The sequence below is a fragment of the Anser anser genome, assembly GCF_964211835.1.
Source record: "Anser anser genome assembly, chromosome: 18".
In the NCBI taxonomy this organism is placed as follows: Eukaryota; Metazoa; Chordata; class Aves; order Anseriformes; family Anatidae; genus Anser; species Anser anser.
The window spans coordinates 686,028-703,853 of NC_139739.1; the positions used below are offsets into that span (position 1 = coordinate 686,028).

Below are 17,826 nucleotides of genomic sequence, written 5' to 3' on the forward strand. Positions count from 1 at the left end.
GGATCCCAGCACAGGCTCAAGACCCTTTACGGTCCCCTAGCAATTGGCTACAGTCTGATTATTTTTTTTCATGGAAGATGCTGCAACAGGGCCATGGTCCAGGACCCCTTAACATCAGCTTGTCTGCAGCCGCTGGGTCTGAAGCCACACCACACTGCTGTTAGCTGGGCATTTGTAACTCTTGCTGAGTTTTGCTAATCCAGTCTGCTCTCCCTCCCTTGCAGGTTGTGATTCGACCCAGAGCCACATGGACGCCCTCTCGGACAGTGTCCCCAAGCAGCACCATGCTGGCCTTGTTGCTGACTGTCTGCTGGACTCCAAGGATCATCTTCCAGCACACAGCTGGGCAGCCTCCCACTCAGAGCTGCTGCACTGGGCCGGGTCGCTGGCAGCAGCACTGACCTGCACCTAAGCGAGAGCACGATGCCCAAACACCTGCTAGGTCCGGCCGGCTCCCAGCGGGAGGCAGAATGGACACGAGTTTCAGCTAGCCTTTGCCCACAGGCAGGTGCACCGTGGCCACGCTGACAGAGAGTGAGGTGTGGTGTACATATCTTTGTAGAGGGTATACCGGGGACTAGTGCCACAATGGGAGGGCTGATTTAGTTGCATAAACACCACCAGCCAGTTGCTTTTATAGAGATTGCCTCCCAAAGACATCCTCTGGAGAAAGGGTGCAAAGCACAGAACTTCAGTGTGGCTGGAGATGCTGACCAGCCCTTCCTGAGATGAGGACCCTCTCTTTATCCACAGCAAGGGTGCAGATGGGCTGGCGGCATCAGCAAAACACTCCCTGGGCTCTGCTCCCACTCCTGCTCAGGCTCTAAGGTAGTTGTTACCCATCTCCCCTGCTGCCAGTTGTGCTGAGCATGGGGCTGCCTTAGCTCCTGAAGCCCTGTCCCCTGGTCCGTGGGTGCCTGGCTTGGTACAGTGCCTGGCACATGCCAGGCAGGACCTCCTGCCTGCTGCGTGAAGGTTGACGTGAGCTGCCAGCCTGCCTGCAGCCCGGCCAGAGCAGCCAAGGGCTGGGGGTGAGGGCAACCTTGCAGTGCTCCCATCTCCGCCAGAACCTGCAAGCCTTGGTGTCCCTGTGGTGTGAGCCCAGCCAGCGTGGCCTTGGGGCTCTTCCTGAGGCAGCATTGGTATAATAACACTGATGAAAAGCTGATTAATCCTTGTAAGTGAGCAGCAATAGCTTTCCTCTAGAACTGAAGAGATTACCACTGATTTGTCATCCTGATTGTTTCAAAGAGAGGTGCAATTAGTTGCTCTAATTTAGCTTCGCTTCTCACTGAGTGGCATGACAACTGAGATGTAATCAGTAGATTTGCACACGATGGCAGCCACTGATGGGTGCAGCTGTGCCTGCCACCATTTCACGTTCAGAGGTTGGTCACCAAAATGGTGGAGCACCATGTGCACGAGGGCCGAGCTGCAGCGGGATCGGACCCGGGGCTCTCAGGCGGGGGCCTCGTTTTTGCAGCCTGCTGAAGGAGGCAACAAGGAGAGCACTGCAGGAAAGGCTGCCTGCCCTAAGACATGTCTGCTCAGGCTGTGTGGCCCTGGGTTGTTTTCTAGGACTAGGCCAGAGGTGAAGGTAGCCCTCCCTGGCCCAGTGGTAGCTTACCCACCCGCAGGCCGTGCCGGGCAGTGCCTTGCCTCTTCCATGTTGACTTGTTTGGACCAGTCGTTCCAAGGGGGACAAACACAAATCACTCTCCGTAATGACTGCTTATGAGTGATCTCATAATGAAGCAAGTGCTTAAGAACCAGGCAGCTGCATTAGGCAAAATGTGTGCGCTTAAATCTGAGTATCAGCAGTGCTTCTTCCTACTGCCATATCAAATCTCAGAGCAGCCTTTAAGCCATGAGGTCGTGGCTGAATGCCCCTGGAGGGTGCTAATGGGACGGGAAGGATCCCCTCTTAGAAAAGTCACTTTGTTTCCTCCACAACTTTACTGAAGATGCTGTATGCTGTTTGACAGACCAGCATAGAAGATGCAAGGATAAATACGAAGAGAGTTGATCCAGGTTAGAAGAAGAGGAAGCAAGCATTTAATGGCAGTGGTCTGCTTTAGTCTCCATCCCAGGGTGATCTCAAAATGAGCTCTGTCAGCATGGCCGGGAGGGGGGCATTCCTCCTGGCTGCCACCTCCTCCCTGTGTGGTGTGGTCCTGGAGACAGGCAGCAGGAACGAGGGCTTTGTGGAGCAATTGTTGTTTTCACATGTCAGCAGCCCTTCCCTTGAGCTCTTGAAGAATGGGACTGAAGGCCACCACCGCTTTCTGCTCCTGCTGAAGCCTCGGCTCGCTGAGGTCCTGTGTGAGGCCCGAGTGGGGCCCCTGGTGTGAGTCCTGTGCTGCAGGAGGCTCATGAGGAGACAGCAAGAGCAGCGAGTGCCTGCAGGGACCCCAGCGCGGGGTATGTTCTGTTGCGTTGGGTGTGGGCATGACAGTACACTTAGGATGTATTTAAAAAAAAAAAAAAAAAGGCATGAAAGGAAACTTGTTTTCCTTCCTCTGCCTCCTGGTTATTGTCCCTCTCTGGGCAGAGGGGAGGGGAACAAGTGGTATTTCAAAGTCTGTCCGTTTTCAGTGAAACAAGCATAAAAATTCAATTCAAAATGAACAAAATAAAGATGCTTTAAAAACAAAAATGACTTCTGGCTGTTTCTTGGTTGAAGCTGTCTTTTTTTTTTTTTTTTCCTCCCTTCCCTGGGAAGGCATTTTGTTTTTGCAGCACGCTGGCCGTGCTCGCCGGCTCGGAGCGGCTGCGCGCTGGCCCTCAGCAGCCCGTGCCCCCGGCCCCCCGCCAAGCGCCGCGCAGCTGCTCCTCTCGTGTTCCCGGCCGGCGCGCCCATGTCACTGCAAGGTCGTGCTTCTCCCCCGGCTGCACGGCCCCGGCTTGGCCATCAGTTGTCATCCGCTGCCGGGCTGGTGGCCCTGCCCTGGGGCACCCGGCCGTGCCCTGTGCCAGGATGGGCTCCTGGCCCCGCCTGGCTTCCTGGTGGGGGTTACACCGCTCGTTGTCTTCCCCTTGACGAGAGGAGCTCCAGGTCTGGTGCCAGCTGCTGTTCTGCACCCCGACTTACAGGGTTTGGGGTGTTCCCACATGCCCACTCCTCAAGCGCGAACGTGGCCGGAGCCCAGCACTTGAAGTGTGGTTGATGTTCTGGATGGGGAGGGAAGGGGGTGAGCCGCCATCCCCGGAGGGCAGTCCTCGCCTCGGGTATGGCACTGGAAGCATCTCCTGCTGCGCTCCTGTCCCTGGGCCGTGCACAGGTCATGGTGGCAGCCTGCCTTGTGTGGTTTTGGGATACAATTCTGAAGGAGCGGGGCTGGTTTAGACAGCCCTTTCCAAGGCTTTCCACTGCAGTTATTTATCTGTTCACTGTACCCAGAGCCTGTCCCCAGTGCTGTGACAAGCGTCCCCTGCCCAGGGCCGATGTGTGCAGTGAGGGCATGCAGCACGTGGATGCCGTGTGGCCAGCTGGGTACGATGGCCCGCATGTGGCATACCACACTGTGCCGCGGTGCTGCCAGAGCTGACCGGCTGTGGTAGGAGCATCGGAGACGAGCCCGCCCAGAGCGTTTCAGTGCCCCTTGCCTGCAGGAGCACTGTGTGTGCACGCAGCTTCCTGGTGGCAGCGCTCGCCCGGCACGTGGGTGACGGCTGGCTCGCTCCCGTGTGTGCCGCGCCGGCGTCAGCTGGTCCCAAGGGCAGCCTGGGTCTCAGCCCTGCCTGCCGGGCTGGCGGTGCCAGGTGCTCCGGACCGGACAAGTGCCACCAGCAGGGACACGTTCCTGTTGCTGTTCCTGGCCTGGGTCAAGGTTGGCCACTGTGACCTAGCTGAGGGGACACTGGCACGGAGAGCACGAGGACATTTTAAAGTGTTCCTGCTCCTCACTGCTAAATATAAGCCCCAGTAGGAAACCTACCTCTTGCTAGTTTTATGTTTCTTGCCTCTGTCTCTGTGCTCCCTAAGTCTGGCAGCGGGCCCAGCTGTCTCCAAGACTAAGATGAAAATACCCTTGCAAATCCCACTCATAAAAATACCTGCTATATTCCCAAAACATGCCTGAGATAGCTTCCAGAGAGGATGGAGAGCTAAAATAAGACGCATGAGCTCAGAGCCCCATTTTCCACTGGCCCCTCTGCTCCTGTGGCTGCAGCACACGGAGCTATGGACTGAAATGGAAGTGCTGCGGCGTGAGGTGACTTTTAGCTGAGCGCTGGACAAGCTGCAACTCTGCTGGCAGCACACTCTGCTGTGCTGCTGTGAACCTGACGTGCACCCGCAAACCTTGCTCTGAGTGCCTGATGCCTGGTTTGCAGGGGCTGGGGCAGTTGCCCTAATCAACAGCATTAGCCTCAGCAGAGGAAATCTGAGCAGGGTACGCAGCTGTGCCGGGTCCCCAAACTTAAAGTAACTGACCAGGATAACATGAAAGGTCCTGTGAACGGCAGCAGGGAGGCCTGCTCTGCCTGGTGAGGTTTGCATGGCTCTGTGGCACTGCTGGTGGCGGCTGCCTTTGGGATGGGGATGCAGGCGTTCTGCTGCAGACCTCAGAATCTCTGCTCATTTTCTCCTTGGCGAGGTTTCAGCGACAGGAACTCAAGGGATGAAACAGATCCTTCTCGCCTGCTGAACGGACCAAGCCTGCCGTGCAGCCACAGCTGCGGGCACCTCTGCCACCTCTCCCTGCCTGGCGCCACTGGCGCAGGGGCAGGCAGCTCCTCTGGTGCTGTGCTGGGGACGGGCCAGCAGCTCCCAGCTTGTTGTGGGACCAGCACCTCCGCGCTCTGCGTGCACAGCGTTGGATGCACCCTGGCATTGCCACAGAGACGAGTGTGTCAGCCAAGTGCCACCCCTCGGCGTGGTCACGTCTTTGACCTGATGCTGCTGCTGGAGCCTGCAGGTGTGGCATGTGAGAGCTCAGGGCTCTGCCTGGCTCCCCGAGCACCCAGATAAATGCCTGTGTAGTGACTGGCCCTGCTGCCGAACAATGTGCAGGCTACCTGGGGACATAAGTCCTAGGCCTTAATTTTCCAAAGTTCTCTGCTACAGTCTGTGAATGCCTCCCAGATCTTTCTGTGTTCATGCTCCTTTTTTATTTTTTTTTTTTAATTTTTTTATTGTCTTTCTTTCTCTCTTTAGCAATTCCCTGCTGCTATTTTGAAGTCAAAACGTTTTCTGGATCAGATACAGATGTCTCCACAGCCTTGTCCTGCCATTGTCTCTGCTGGACTACTCCAAGCTGCCTACGGATGGGCACAGAGCTGATCTTCCTCCTCCCCGTAGGCAGGGATGTGGCGGTTGGGAGCTTCCAGCTGGGAGCATTTCCCTCTGCCCGGAGAAGGTCGGGTCTGGCTGCAGAGCTGCTGGCTCCAGGCAGCCTGGCTGCAGGCTCTGTGCCTGTGACAGGGGACATAAGCATCACAGGGGCTCAAAACCCTCTGTGGCAGCCAAGGGAATGCTGCTGAGCCTACACACCCATCTGTGAGCGAGGTGCTGGCAGAGTCCCCTTCCCATGACAACCAGGCCCCATGTTAAACCAGTCAGGGACTGGTTTTGCCCTTAAGGCTTTTTGGGAAGCCCTGTCTGCATTGTGCTCCTCCAAGGTTCTTGCAGGATTTTTGTTCTGCGAGGAAAATCACCGAGCAGCAGAGAGCCCAGAGGGGAGGAGAACCCTCTCGGCTCAGCACAGTGATGCTAATGGGCCCCGGCCAGCCTTTGTGTCCTGCACGGTGCTGCCAGCGGGGAACAGGTGGCGCGGGGCAGCGTGCAGGGTCGTGCAGCCCGGCGCCCCTGCGATAACATTATTGCTGGGCGCCTTTGTGGATGCTCTGAGCTAAGCGTTATTTGGCAGGGCAAATGCTGCCCCATCTCTTTGGGCAATTACTTTCTGAATCTCATTTAACACTGGGATGGATGGCAATATTCAAAGTTAACCACTCCACTTGCATTGCCTTATATGTCAGCAAGTGCTACTTAATGATCTGTGAATGGAGGGAATGCTGGGAATGGGCTGGACCGCGTGTGAAATATCTATCTGGAGTCTATAAATAATGCAGCCTCTTTATGCTCTGCACAGTTCGGAGCTTCATGGGAGGAGCATCTCCCTGCTATGACTGGAAGAGCCTGCAAGTGATTTGGGAATGAAACAAAGGCGATGAAATGCAAGGAGAGGCACCATTCAGTTTCTGAAATACCATGTAAATGTGCATCAGCCATTTCTGGCCAGCTCCTCAGCAGATGTGCACTGCCACCAAAGCCCCACGGGCTGAGCCTGCGTGTACCAGGGCACAGTCCCTGATACTGACCGTGCACCAAGTGACCGTAGAAGTGTCTGCAGGAGTGGTGCTCCCGACTCCTCTCCTATGGCTCTGCATCGTGTCCATAATTACAATGTCGCTGGAGCTGGGCGGGTGCAGAGCACTTTCACAAGCATTGGCTGCAGTCACCAAACAAGTGGCAGTGTCCCCGGGTTGTGCCAGATCCTGCTGGCACGAGGAGCTCTCACTGAACTCAGCTGCTTCTGCGGAAGTAGTCTTCTGTCGCTCTCCCTTTTCCTGCTAAGGAAAAGACCTGGTAATGGGGAAATAAAGGTGGATTGCTGTTAGAGTGGCTTTCTGTCTGGTAGGTTTTCTAGGGCAATGTGTGGGTTTCCCTGCGTTCTTGGAAGCCGCCAGTTTTTGTTGGAAATGCCACACGGAGGCGGGCTGCATCAGCACTGCCACAGTGTGGGTGTTCGGCAGCCTTTGGTGGACACACTCGTGTTGTCTCCTGTGCGACACGGTAACAGCCAAATAAAATCCTGCTGCATTGCGCGTAGACACATGGGCAAAATGCCCCCTTCCCTGGAGCTCTTGCTGGCCACTTCCTAACTGCCAGCAAATAAGCCATGCCCTGCAGAGCTCGCGCAGCTCTGCACATCCTGTGTGATGGCAGGCTTTGCCTGGCTTCCCAGTATGGAGGGATGGCTGCCTGGTCAGGAAAGGGTCAAATGAATTTGATTAATTATGGGATACGTTTCTGTCATAAACAAATATTCTGTCATTGCTCTGCATCTCTCGTGAAATTTACTGTACACGGCACTTGCGATGACATCTGTATAATTAATAACCACAAAGCAGGAATAAGCTCGTGGTGCATCAGCGCTGCGATGATTAGGGAAAGCAAAGCCCGTCTCCGGCGCAGCCCGGTGTTATCTGCTGCGGAGCAGGTGGAGCGGCCCCAGCTCAGGGGCTCGCTGCCGGGGCCGTGCCTGGCTTTTATTTTTAACACCCTGCTCCCAGGCGGTGACAAGCCTTCGCTAAGTGAGGTAATAGCCAATTGATTTTGTTCCGTTTTGCAGTGGGCAGTAATAAATCACACGGCTTGTCAGGGGGTGTTTCATGTTTTCAGTGAGAGTGTGCCAGCAATTAACCATCAGAAAGCTCTTGTGGCTCTGCTCTTGAAGACGTGGCTGCGGCCTGAAACTCAGGAATGCGGGGCCCTTCGCCACCAAAACAGAGCGGCTGTGATGGAGATTTACAGGGAGGTTTTATTTCCAGGCTCCACAGCGGACAGAGCACTAATTGATTGATGAGCTGGAGGAGCAGCCGCCCCATTCAGGGGCACGGCCGCCTGGGAGGGAGCACAGGGAGAGTGGAGCTGCGGGATGTCCCCTTCCTCATCCCCGTCCCCATCGGGCACGGGGCACAGGGCGGCAGGCACACGAGGTGGGAGCAGGGCAGGCCTGGAGCCACGCTGGCAGTGCTCGTGCGGCGTGCAGGGGGTGAGGAGGAGTGGCCGGGCACTTTCTGGTGCCACTGCCTTATGGTGCCATCTCAGGCTGACTCTGGGCATGCATGTCCAGGACCTGCTACTTTGAAATATCAGTGCCCCGTCCACGCGAAGTGGCATCCCTGCATCCTGGCTAGACTTGTGGTGGCGGTGGCAGTGGCAGGATGCTGGGCAGCATCTGCAACCACTGGGGAAGGGCAGAAATGCGGCTGGAGCTTCCCGTCTGCCTTGCAGACCTGGTGGCACTGGTCGGCACACACAGGGACATGGCACCGTGTTATTTTGCTGCAAGGGATGTCTCAGGGGCTTGTTGCAGAGGAAGGGGACGTGGATGTTCACACGGTGCCCAGCAGCAGCTGCTGGGGCAGAGCCGCCTCTCGCACCGACTGCCCAGGGCGCTGCTGGGGCCCCGTGGGGCACCCAGGCAGGTGGGTGCTTGCACGGACCTGCACCACTGGAGTGGGAAAAGAGACTGGGACAAAGTTTGCCTGCTCATAATCAGCCTCTGTGTCAGCTCTGATTCTCAGATTTACCTGGTGGGCTGCAAAATGTCTGTCCTGGCTGGTGCTACCACTGCAGGGTGGTGTGTGCGAGGCCCACACGTGTGGGCACGGACAAAAGGAGTTGCACATGGGCACAGTGCTCCGGCACGGTGCTGAGCCGGGCTCTGCACTGGGGACGCGGGGAAGCACAGCTCAGTGAGAGCCAGGGTGTCAAGGCAGCACGGCTCGGGCTGCGGCGCTCAGCCCTGCAGCTGCACCCCTGCTGTGCTTCGGTGGGTGACGCTGGGGCCGTGTTACCGCAGCAATTACCAGTCTGTTTGGATAGGCATGGGCTGAGGAATGCGTTGATGGTGGGCAGTTGGGTAAGCAGGGTCCTTGCAGTCTGCTCCCTTCCCCCCTGAACTCCAGCTTGATGATTCCCAGATGGTAATTGCTCTGCTTTTATTTCCCTGTAACCTTTGTTACTCTGGGAAGGCAGAGTGCAGAGTCAGAGATAGAGGACGGGGTGAGGGAAGTGGCAGGGAGGGTCGGGACCCCGGGGAATAATACTGATTTCAAAGCGAGGCCTTTCACAGACGCTATTTGCATTTGGAAATAAGGAGTGACTGATTTGCATTCAGGGCTGAAGGCAGCCGGTCCCAGGAGGGAACAAATGGGAGCAAGTGGTCAATTGATCCCCAATCAGGATGAGGAAATTATCTTTGGGGTTACCGCTCTCCTGCTTTGTATTGTGGGGAACTCCAGCTACAAAAGAGCTTTTTCCTGCAGGTTGCTGGCTTCCCATATTAGCTGAGGTCATCCTGTAGTTTTTCTTCTTCTTGCAGTTCTGTGAGTAAAACATCCAAAAGCAAATTAAAAAGAGGGTACGAGCAGAACAGCACCCCGAGCCTCTGTGTCACTGCCAGTTACATCAGGGCAGCGCAGCAGAGCTGCCTCTGCTCCCAGGCCAGGCGCCTGCCAGCTTCCGAGGACATTTCCAATGATGACATGTTTAAATTCAAACATCTTTCTTGGGGAAACTAATAAATTAAAGAGCCGAACTGCTCTGAAGTGGGTCAGATTAGTGCATCTGGGCTGCCCTGCTGCTGCCTGACGGTGGCATTGGGTGGTCTCTGCTCCTGACCCAGGCAGGAGCGGTGCGGGGCTGTGTTCTCCCATCCCAGGAGGACAGGCCCTGTCTTCTCCCTGGAGCTCACACAGAAAAACGTCTCCCCTGGGGGCCTGTGAGACCGTGCAGGCAGCTCAAGCCTGGCACGGCAGCTCGGTGCTGGCTCGCGGGCCCGTGCGCTGCTGGCCACATGTTGTCAGTGCTGGGAGCCTCGGCATGGGGCCGGGGCTGTGCCTGCACACCCAGAGATGGGCTCGCGCCTTGTAAGGCATTCTCAAAGGTGCTGGCACTTGCCAAGTCTCAAAACAACAAGCTGAAGCTGCTTTGCCACTTCAAAGCCTGTATAAAGCAGGAACTTTTGAAAGGAGGTTGCTTAGCTCACCTTGATCTCCTCTGCTTTCCCACTGGGTGCTGCCACTCTGTGTATTCTCCAGCTGCTCATTTTGTGCAATTATTTTTATTTTAAGGTGCTTGGGATATAATAAATATGGTAATATTTTCTTTCATTTTTATGACTTTACTTTTTCTGAATCAATTGGAAGAATGATTTTAAGTGAACAAAATTAATTGTTGGAGTTTTGGTTCCCTAATTAACACTGCCATCTGTACTGAAGTTGTGGTTCAGTCTCGCACTCCGTGATTTCGTGACGAAATCCTTGCCTGTCAGTGCCAGAGGATGATCTGCACAGTGGCGTGGCTCTGGTGCAGGCTCCCTGCCAGCTCCCCGGCTCTCGCTGGCAGCCCCTGGCTGTGCCCCCGGCCGTGACACCTTGGTGGCACAGGGGCAGCCGCTGCCGAGCCTCCCTGCACCGCGGTGTCCTCGCAGGCTGCAGAGCAGGGCTGGGGCAGCCGGGGCTGTTTGGGTGGAGAGTATTTCCCACCTCACAGCCCACCTTCATGCAGGTGCGAATTAGAAATAATGATCTTATGGGCAATGGGTTCAGTGTCTATGTGTGCGCATGCATGATGGTCGGGAGGGTCCTTGGCAAGGCTCATGCTTTGTGGGGAAGGCTGGGCCACCTGTGCCTCCCTCCTTGGGGCCTGTTTGCCCAGTAAGACCAGTTTCCCCAGTGGCACCACTCTGCAACTGCTGAAGTTCTGTCCTGCTGCTACTAGCACCCCGCAACAAGAGCCCAGCCATGTCTAGGAAAGGGGCTGAATGTGTTCAGGGAAATGCAGCTGAAATTTCATGGGTTGGTTATGGGTTAAAATTCCAGATTTCACATTTTTGTCATGGAGATTTGTCCAACAAAAGCCATGGAGAAATCCCAGTGAATGCCGGTGAGTGGCACACCGTGCCCACTCCTGCCTGGGCTGCGCTCACCTCGTGGGGTTCGCCTGACTTCCCTGAGGGCACCCCGCTAGGAACAGGCTCATAACAGTTACTGAAAGGTCTCGAAGTGGCCCCGCGTAGCTGAGCCAGCAGGACTGGCCCTGTGGCTGCTGTGGCACGGATTGCACACGGACAGAAGGACAGTTGGAGGCAGTGGATGGATGGGAAAGACAGTCCTTCCTCCCCCCAGGCTCCCAGCATTCTTCTGATTTCATGGGAACTTGGAGGAAAGGAGTACGTGTTTCATGCGGGCTGGAGGAGAGGAGCACGGCTCACAGGATTTGATGAGAGGGCAGGATTTCATGGGCCCCTGGGCATACAACGAGCCAGGTATTGTTCCTGGGAGGTACCTGGCTGCATGGGGGAAAAATGCAGCTCATTGCAAAGGAACTAAGGAAGAACAGATGCTGCATGTTTTGGCATGAGGATGAGGAAGCCCTGTCAGAGCTGGAGCACTGTTGTCTGTCCAACATAAAAATTTAAAAACAACAAAACAAAACAAAAACAAACACAAAACCAAACACAAACAAACAACAACAAACAAGTGAAAAGGGACAGATGAAGCTGTTTTGATGGATGACATTACTAGATGTTGAGGCAGTGTGTTATAGCCCTATTACACGTCCCTGTTACACCTTCTGTGCTTTTTTTTTCCTTCTCTAACCCACTTCCAGTTTATTTTTTTCCATCTTTGCTTTTCTTTTCCAGCAGCCCAAGTGTCATCTTTGCTCTGTGATTAATATGAGTTGTGAACTTGCAGCCTGGAGTTTTATGAGTTGCTGGGGGCTGCATGGGAGCCAGCGGCAGGTAATGCTTTATCTCCTGCTGCAGCAGTCCTCTCTCATGCAGGCTTCGGGGTGGAAAAAATTCTGTCTCCACTTGGACTCTATTTATTGCCACAGTGTGAGACTGATTAGTGGTGACACAACTCACATGAATCCAGGTAATGCCTCATGCGGTAGCAAGTGACCCAGAAACATCCTGGAAAAGTGCAGCAAAGAAAATCACCATTTGGAGTAAGGCAGGGTGTTTGCAGTCGTTAGCTGTCTTTTGATTCAACATGCCCGCTATGATCTGGTAGAATAGGATTTCTTCCCAGGCGTTTTGGTTCCAGGTGATGTTAGCAACTGCGAAATATGGTCACAGACAGTCTCATGGAGCAGAGCTATTGAAAAGTCTGATTTTTTTTTTTTTTATATCTGCAAGAAGCCAGCGATTTTGTTTTCATGACTATCTAAATGATGGTGCTGTAGAACCACCCTGCGCTTGCCTTTCCATTGACAGCAGTATTCCTGCCTTTGGTATCACTTGTCAATGCAAGTTACGGGCTGGTGCTGGGGGCAGTGGGCACAGCCGTGTCTGGGTGGGCTCACGTGGTTCTGTCCTGCCACCCCACCAGTTATCACCACTGTGATAGCACTTGCTGCGATGCACATCCTCGCAGCATGCAGCAGACGAGGAGCTGGTTCAGGAGCAGGAGGTGTCTGCAAACATACGATGCTGTCAGGCAGATTTTGGAGTTTGGTACCTCTGGCAGAAAGAGGAAACTGCAGCGCTTGACCTCTGCTTCCTATTTTCATCAGAACAGTGCTTTTTCCCTCCTTTTGGTAAACTTGTCAACTAGTTGTCTGTGGAAATCATTCCTTATATTTTACATCCCATACGTAAACCTAGAAGACAGGTTTATGTTGTGTTAACAACAGGTAGTGGGTGAAAGTTTGTCAATGTTTCATTCCATGTCAGTATTTAACAGCAGAATCTCCCACAGCTTGTAGTGTGCATAAACAGGGCCTTTCATGCTGGTTACAGAAAGCTCAAAGCTCTTGGATGGAACTTAAAGTAGAGTAATTTGTAAAAGGCAAAGATAAAAAAAAAAAAAAAAGCCACCTTGGGTGCCTGTCCACAGCTCTGAGCGATGTGTTCTCCACTATGGTGGGCAATGCGCGGAGCCACGTCGGCCTTCAGTGCCCAGAGCTGCTGCATGTGCACCAGCTGAGCCTCTGCTCGCACTGCACGAGGCTCACGTCGAGATCGCTGCACTGGGAAGAGGCACAGGCCCAGTTCCCAGTGCCACCGGTCAGGTCCAGAAGCGCAGCCACCTCTTCACTTCCGTGAGCCAGGCACGGGAAGTTGGTTCTGCGAGCACTTTGCCTCTGCGCAAAGGAGGAGGCTGAGGTTGCAGCGTGGGCTGGAGAACACATCAAGAATCCACACCAAGCGTGCTCCCAGGGGCTGGGAGTGCTGCAGAGCAGGCAGTGCCCAGCAGTGCCCAGCAGTGCCCAGCAGTGTGCTGGGGGCCCCAGTGCCGAGCTGGGCTCCACACGGTGCTGCCCTGTGCTCACGCAGTCACCTCTGCAGGGCAGCAGAGATGCTGTGAGGTCACGCTGTCCCCGCGGGCGCCTTTGGTCGCCTCCATATCCAGTGCAGCCAACGTCCTGCCCTCCTGCAATGCTGTAGCACAGGAGACCAACAGTTCTGATGTTTAAAATGGCTTTACACAATCCAAAGTGCTCTTTTGTTTGTTGGCTTGTTTGAAAGCATGGTCCCCACTTGACCTATCCTCTGAGCGGCTGTGCACGGTCCCGTGCAGGCACCTGCCTTGCTCCTGCACACACACTGGGGCTTTTGTGCCCACCCAGGGGAATCCTCAGACCCCTGCCAGCCACAGTCAGGCGGGCAGTGCTGGGCTCACCACGGCACCGACCTGGTGCCATCAGCACAACACTGCAGGTAGTAAAGAAGTTGAGATTCACTTCAAATCCTGACAGATTCAGTTTCTTATTGCTCCAGTTGCCACAGTATTGCTCATATAATATTTTTATTTTATTTATTTATTTTTTTAACAAATCCTGCTCATCTAATCTAGAACACCATGAAAACTTGAAGCGTGTTCTTTGTGTGGGGGCTGATGCAAGGCTACTTCTGATAGTTGCATTTCACAATGAAGCTGTTCTTACACAAACGGACAGACTTTCCGGAGGCTGTGTGTGCTGGCCAAGGTGGCATTCAGCTCAGCAATTGGTGCAGATGTAGTGAACAATGTGTTTTTCAGAAGTGGAACAAAACTGCAGGACTCGACAGCGCTTGCCCAAAACTTAGCAGCATGTTTCAAATAGGCTGACGTGTTGTGACCAGCAGTGCGGGGCAGTGCTCTCTGTGAACATCTGGCCCCTGCAGCCCTCCAGAAGCAGCGACCCAGCCTCACCTGGCAGCCCTTGGTCTGCTGCCCTTGGTCTGCTGCCCCCGGCCTCAGCTGGCTGCCCGGGGTGAGGCTGAGTCTGCAAGTGACTGCTGCATAGCTCGGAGGAACTGGTGAGAAGCAGCACTTGCAATGCTTAGAGATATGTTTGTGACTCATCGCTGCACATGTCTTATTTCTATAAAAAGAAACCAAGGACAGATTTGAAATTGTCAGTGTCTTCCTTGCCCGGCTAAAATCAAAGATTTTTTTGAATCTCTGCTGTCTGCTCTAGAGAGAAGGAATGTGCGGGGTTCCTAAAGACTGGACGTGGATTTTTTATCTCCAAACAGTACAGTGTAAAATTAGAGCACAGTATACATTGGACACCTTAAACAGCACACACGTTTATTTACATGAAAGTACAGCTACAAGAATGGCAAAAACGTTGCACATCTGTACTCGTTTGACTTAGGGTAAATGCTGAACCGATACAGATAGGCACTGCTGGCAGCATGCCGCTTTTCCCTGGTTTCCCACCTGCTCTTCTCATGTGAACTTGGGCTGCAGTGGCATAAGCTGCCATACAGGACCCTCCTAATGAGAACTTGTGTAAGACAAGGACTTAAGGCAGGATTTCCAAGAGCGTGACCTAGAAGCACAAGTCTCATTTATATTCATGAGACTGGGGCGCTTCTGAAAATCCCACCTGAACCCATTCATCTGTGTATAGGAATGAGACATTACTTGACATTAGGGAGGACCTCTTGCTTTAGCTAAGGCTTCCTGCAAAGAGAAAGAAGGGCCTGGTTTGTTCTACAAGACCTGGCTGGAAACCCATTTGATTTCACACTCAGTAACAGCAAGTCGAGCTGAGACGGGCAGGAAAGGGACGAGAGGAGGACAAGGTGGGGAGTGGAGATGATGGGCTCTGTGTCCCTCTGCAGGGCCCCGGCTCTGGGAGTGCCAGTGCCACCAGAGCAGCCCCTCTCCGTGCCCAGGGCCCTCCAGCACAGCACCGGGTGGGTACAGCCCCCGTGCCCAGCAGCCTCCTCCTTTTCCCCTTGTGTCAGGCTGTTTCTGCACGCTTTGGGTGCAGAAAACAAGGTGAGGGATGTGTGCTCGGTGTTGCCCGGACTCGGGACATTATCACCCATAACCCAGAAGAGCGCAGGATGCTCCAGTGCATGCCTGGGCTGCGCACCCTGGTGCTGCCTTGGAGCCAGCTGCGGGGTGATGTGCCCGTCGTTGCACAGGTAAAGTGTTTAAAGTAAAAATCAACACTGGCACTCTGGAAAAAATACACGGAGAGCTCTTCCCAGTTGGTGTTATTTTAAAAAATGGGAATAAAATCGGACACTTGTGCATGGAAGTGCTTATTTCCTTCATTTATTCATTCCTTACTGGCTCTTGTGCTGCAGTGGCCGTAGTTCCCTGGCCGGGTCTCATTGCACACAAACAGGAATCTCTGAAACCGCTCCTGAGCGAGGGCTTCAGCCTCAGTTCCTATTACAGATTCTGTGGGACAAATCAACATCTTCCCATTAGGAAGTGATGACAAACCAGTCCATTTGGGGTGATTAATTGACATCTTAAATTAATCACAAGCACTCGTCTTAATGCTGTGACTCAAGATATTAACTGTTCCACCAGTCGCATGAGAAAGAACAGAGACCATTACAAAGCACATTTGTCAAGCAGTCACTTACACAGCCATTGTGGTGGCTGAAAAAAGGTCAAGTGACTTTGTTATTGTTAAGTAGAGAGCAGACCGAAACTCCTAATTCCTTACTATGTGTTTAATGTGCCAGTTAAGTAGTGGTAATTGGCAGCAGCTGTGCCCTGGAACCAATGGTTTCTTACTGGAGTAGGAAGCCCTAATGTGCTAAATGGTGCAGTGTTGCTTTCAGGAGGGAGGTTTTATAAAGCAGGAGCCACAGAGGGGGAAGTGAGCCCTAAGGAACTGGAGGTGCTGTGGGCAGCCAGAAGGAAGCCAGCAGGGAAGGAGTGAGTTTGTGCTCTTCTGAAAATTTAAAAATCAGTAGGTGAATCAAAATGCGATTTTGGTGGAGGTTAATGTAATGGTGATGATAAACCTGTGCGGTTAGTGCAGTTGTTGCTCATATCGCTGATGCTTCCGTGCGGCTGATGTGAGCGGCTGAGTGTGGGCGCTGCGGGCAGCGCGGTGCCCTGAGGGAGCCTGGGGGGGGAGGCTGCAGCCCCGTGCTCCCCGTGTGCTCCCCGTGTGCTCCCCCTGTGCTCCCCGTGTGCTCCCCGTGCTCCCCCCCGTGTCCTGCAGCGCAGCCCTTTGGCTTGGGTGCTGCGGGAGGCCTGTCCTGCCCCTTCGGTCTGAGCGGCTCCTTGGGCTGGGAGAGGAGAGGGGCAGTGCTGGGTCTGGGGGAGCTCGGTGTGCGTGGCTACAAGCCAGTGTCTGGCTCAGGCTGGAAACAAAGCTGTGGTGGTGAGGAGCGGGTGCTCGTGCCTTCCTACTGGTGCTTGGCATGTAAGCCCGGGGGGGGGCTCATGCCAAGCTTAGTACCTGGAAGAGCTGATGTGCTGAGGCTGTGGTGGTGCAGCGGAGGATGGAGTGATCCACAGAGATCCAGTCCTGGGGTTCCTGTGTGGTTTTTTTCTTTCTTTGGTAGTGGCTATTTATAGGTTGGTTCTGTGTGGGGAGGTCTTGCACAGAGCTGCGGCATGAGAACTGGGTGGGGGCTGTGGGTGTTACTGAGCGTGGGACCTCCCCTCCTCCAGCTTCACGGGAGTCTCCCGGCTGCACAGGTATGTGTTCTGGGACCACACCGGGGGATGGGGCAGGTAACTGAGAGGGGGAAAAAAGTAGAAGCTGATGGGTTGAAGTAAAGATGGTTCGATAGGATGTAAAGGGAAGGGGAATTATGGTAATGATAACAGAATGTACAAAGCAAGTGATACAAATGCAATTGCTTACCACCTGCTGACTGATGCCCAGCCTGTCCTGGAGCAGCAGTCAGCCCCTCCTTCCCTCCCCCAAGCCAGCCACTCCATATTAATTGCTCAGAATGGTGCTGTATAGTATGGAGTATGTCCGGTTTGGGTCAGCTCTCCTGGCTTTGTCCCCTCCCAGCTTCTTGTGCACCTCTGGCCTCACTGGCAGGGTGGTAGGACAAGCTGAAATGTCCTCGCCTCGTGTAAGCCCTGCACTGCAATAACTAGAACGCTGGTGTGCTATCAGCATTTTTCTCAACCTAAATCTAAAACACAGCACCATACCAGCTATTAGGAAGAAAACTAACTCTATCCCAGCCAAAACCAGGACACTGCTTTTCTGTGGGCACAGAGATGCTCAGCATAGGGACCTGCTCGTGGCTCTGTTTCAGGTTTTATACCGTCCACTTGCTCTGGGCTGAACCATGAAAACGTCAGAGCTGTGAGTTGTGGTGTTGGCTGGTGCCAGGCTGTTTTGGCTCAGATGGGTAGTTGCATAAGGGTTTCAGCCCTGTTTCCAGGCCTACAAAGTTTGCACAGCTTTGGGTAAACAATTGGTCTTTCAGGTGTAAATGTAGTGTGAACAGGATCTCCCCCCTTGCCTCCTGGGACTGCTGCTGCTTCCAGCCAAGCCCAAGAGCGCTGAGATGCACAGCAGAGATAAGCGGTGCTGGAGGTAGGTCAGGGATGTTATGCAAACTCTGAGCATCGGAGATTCTCCTGCTTGTTAAAGCAAAGACTGGGAATGGTTCTCACCACGTCCGAGCTGTTTCACCCTGAACAACCTGTCTGCAGCCCAGGCTGCCTCCGGCATGCTGCCGTGGGTTGTTGGCGCACAGCATGGGCTGGGGGTCCTGGCTGGATCCTCTTGTACCAGGTATCTGGACCAGAGACCCCTCTCCTGCCCAGCCCCGGGTGCTCTGTCCATTTGTTTGTGCCCTGGTAGAC

General features: G+C 54.1%; 1 protein-coding gene across 22 annotated transcripts in view; it reads left to right on the plus strand.

Moving 5' to 3' along the window:
- MN1 (MN1 proto-oncogene, transcriptional regulator) overlaps window positions 1-17,826 on the plus strand; it is a 181,025-nt gene that overhangs the window by 108,847 nt on the left and 54,352 nt on the right. For 13 of the 22 annotated variants that reach the window (XR_014573411.1, XR_014573412.1, XR_014573413.1 and 10 more), the window contains exon 2: window positions 225-16,692. The gene's annotated coding sequence lies outside the window, so the exon portion shown is untranslated. The remainder of the gene's footprint in view (window positions 1-224; window positions 16,693-17,826) is intronic. The other 9 variants (XR_014573425.1, XR_014573426.1, XR_014573428.1 and 6 more) reach the window with 2 other exon arrangements.